The 3,769-nt window shown below is 36.5% G+C and overlaps 1 protein-coding gene across 1 annotated transcript in view; it reads right to left on the bottom strand.

Moving 5' to 3' along the window:
• cysltr1 (cysteinyl leukotriene receptor 1) overlaps positions 1-1,714 on the bottom strand; it is a 26,194-nt gene extending 24,480 nt beyond the window's left edge. The window contains exon 1 of the mRNA XM_084430180.1: positions 1,601-1,714. The gene's annotated coding sequence lies outside the window, so the exon portion shown is untranslated. The remainder of the gene's footprint in view (positions 1-1,600) is intronic.
• Positions 1,715-3,769: the final 2,055 nt, after the last annotated feature.

Genomic DNA, 3,769 nt, shown 5'->3' with positions numbered 1-3,769 from the left:
GATTGTCATTGCTATTTAGAGTCTGCAATCATCATTCACACACTAACATTTATATATATATATATATATATATATATATATATATATACCATAGGTTATTATTATTATTAAGTATTTGCATCCATTGCAAATATTAATTTTAAATAATGGTTTTAATATTTTCAAAATGCATTCATTCAGATTCCTTAGAATCAGCATAAATCTGTTAATTATGAAAAAATAAGCAGCTAAAAACTGTGAATATTGTTAAAATATGGCTAACTGCTATATTTATAGCTAACAATCTATATATAATGTATATATAATAATTTTGATCTAGTGATGATAAATATATAAACCTGGTTATTGTGTATTTAAACCAATTAGTTTAGTACTACATAATGTGTTTCATTGTTTGTTTGATTGACTGACAAATATGCGTCACATTAATTAAGTTTGTTTTATTACAACTGAGTTCAGATGGATGGCAATATTGTATTTAATTAAAATACATAAATCTGTAATATTACACAGTAGCCTACATTACAGTGCTTTTTAAGATGTTGCCTGTAATTAGTTTGGCCAAATGAGGAAATAAATAAGGTTACACTACTAAATGCCTGGCCATAAAATAACCATTAATAAATAAACAAATACAATAACCAACACACAAGTATTGATCCACAATGTTGCCACCATGGACAATTATGAATTAAGAACATAATAAAGTTGCAAATGCACAGTCGTCAGATTACCGATTGGCTTTATATTACAGAATGTGTTTCAGCAGAGAAGAGTCTCCTCATGTTGATCAGTTTTTACATCATCTAAAGTAGTTTAATAAAGGGCTGTGGACTTTCATGGCCTCTTTTATAGCAATTTATTTAAAATGCAGTTCAAATTAAATTAACTTATCATTTTACATATTTCATTATTACCTTTAAAGATTTTAGTTTAACGTTTAAAGGGTTTAAAATGTAAATTCTGTCATGCATTTCTTTCTTTTGCAGAACACAAAGATCGGGAACCAAACTACATTGGAGCCCATTGACTTCCACTGTACACACACATATTTAGGCTTATACGATGTTCAACAGGATGAAGTCACACAGTTTTAAAACAACATAAATGACAACAGAATTGTCATGGGTGGAGATTAAACTATACAAATAAAGACTAGAGTTACAAACGAACACTGAAATTAAATATTGATAATGTTTTATGCTTTTCCTTGATGGATGTCAACCGTCATTTCATTACATTTGCAATTGTATAAAATTTAAACAATTAGTTCAGAATCAGATCTGAGCAGTAATAATTGAAATCTAAAATGTGACAATGATATAAAGTTGTTATATACTGCGATATATCTTGAGGAGATCAGCAACACTCAGCCACGCAAAGCCTCTTCAACAGGATGTGTTCCACAAACATCGACATAAATGCTTGCTTACATCTGATAACACTCTATTTAATTCAGACGTCTTTAAATTAGGCTCTGTGATTATTCTAAAACCAGCTTTCATACAAACTTTAAATTCGTGCATTCATATGTAAATAATAATGCATGCTGCTTTACTAGTGAGAGAATAAGCGAGTATAAAGAAAGTCGATGTCTGACCGTTATGTGTGTCCGTCTCCGGTCGCTGTCCGTCACGGTCAGATGAAAGTTTCCTTCCTTCCACATAAACCCTGACTGGATCTGGATCTGGAGCTGGAGCGATGAGGAGCGCAGTCTGACGAGGGTCGAGTAAGCACTGCCTTCCTTCTGTCGATCTCAGAGCCTCAGGGCACGTTAGTTTCCGGGTAATGTTTAACTGAACAACTGAACACACGGAGAGCCAAACAAACCCTCAATGTTCAGCTCATTTCTCTTAACCACGAACAGTTAGAGATGGTCTATCCAGCTGCAGAGCCAGCTGTTTCACACTGGGATTCTCCTTCATTCGATATGCACACGGACATCTACAATATTTAAATATTTAAAGTCACTATGAGCAATATTTTAAAACCTGTCCTATTTTCCATGTTTAAAACTAATGGAGACAAACACAATATAGTTCATTGTTAGTTCAATGATGTATAACTAGCCTAGATACAACTTTTTGTTTTATTTTAAGAATATTAATAAAAGCCTAACCGTGTTGTAAAGTGTTACCTCCATGTTCACGTCGTTACAAATAAAACCTAAAGTAACAAAGTATGATGCATTTAATGTCAAATATTACTGTACTTAATCATATGAAAGTCAAAATAAACATTTGACACAAAGCCTTGAACAAGTTAAACTTGCATTTCTCTATATGAAAACCAATAAGATATCTTAAAGAAACATAGCTAATAATAAAAAATACGTATTTAGCTCATAATTTAAATAATGGCAAACTTTATACAAAAAATAATAAACTTAAAAAATGGACTTTTAAGCCCACATTATGGCATTTCTGAAGACCTCAGTCATTTCTGAAACCGAAATAAATACGATTAATATTAATAATATCTCTACTTTGACAGATGCAAAGTGAAAAAATGGCCACTCATTACTTTAATTCATGAATTTAATAGTTAATTCATAATGAATTTTGATTCATTGATGATAAATACTAAGCATACAGTAACTCAATTGCAATGCCAATTTATAACACCCAATCTGAGAACTGACCACAGGCTAATTATTCTCTACTACAACAAATAGACAGAAGGAAATATTAGCCTGATACATACTACAGTCAAATGGGATACATTTTACAATATGGTTACTCAATAATAACATTTTCCAAATTAAAAGGTTAAAAGTGTTTGTTCTCATTAGTTTCATTATTTATGCAGTATGAGCTATCAACAAAATATTGTTTGTGTTACTCATTAATATGATTGTTTAAAAATATATTGGTCATTGTACATCATGATATTGTCAGCCAGGGTTGAGGACGGGAAGACGAAGATGAAGATTTAGGTAAATATGCTTTAATTAGCTTCAAAGATACAGTCAAATACACGTAACCAAGGAAATACAAGCGCTGACGTAAACGTAGACCGGACAATGCCAACTGAAACAGAGTGATATACTATACTGAAGGAAATGAGGTGAACAGCTGAAATTATTGAAAAATCATAATAGATTTTTAACTAAAGTTGGCTAAACTCCATGAAAGTGAAATTAAGAACAAACATAACCCAATATCCCTGACAGAACGCCCCCCCCCCCCAGTAAGCACGACCTCTCGCCGTGAAAGAAGAAGTGAGGGAGGGATGAGCTTTGGGGTGGCCGAGGAGAGGGGCAGATGGCGGAAACAGGCAGATGGGACTGTGGAGGCGAAGATGGAAGCGGTCGGATGTTGCCAACCTAGAGCTCGACCAGGGCGATAGTGGATGGAGGAAGAAGCCATGATGGTGACTTGATGGGCATCATCCTGGTGACGATCGACGGACAGGCAGCCGCTGGGAGAAGAGCTCCTCACGCAGACGTAGAGCAGAGGGAGCGATGAAACGCCTATGACCTAGCCGTCCGCGATGGAGCCATAGCAACGACCCCTCGAGATGGTGTGACCGAGGGTGGAGGTGGAGCCTGAGAGAAGGCGGAGCTTGCCGGAGCTGAAGGGCTGGAGGGCACCGGATGACGGCCAGAGGGAGCCCGGTGAGATCGAATGGCCGAAGGTCAACGCTGGAGTCGAAAGGAGCGCAGGATCCGGGGTGATGGGTCGAGGGGGAGCGGAGCACTCGGGGCTGGAGGCGGAGCCACGGAGGGATCCCGCCCAGGAGGGATTGGCTCCTCGCAGGTCCAAGGTGG

This window comes from Rutilus rutilus, assembly GCF_951802725.1.
Source record: "Rutilus rutilus genome assembly, chromosome: 14".
NCBI classification, from domain to species: Eukaryota; Metazoa; Chordata; class Actinopteri; order Cypriniformes; family Leuciscidae; genus Rutilus; species Rutilus rutilus.
Note: the sequence above shows the minus strand (reverse complement) of the source record. Positions and strands in the feature narration are given on the sequence as shown.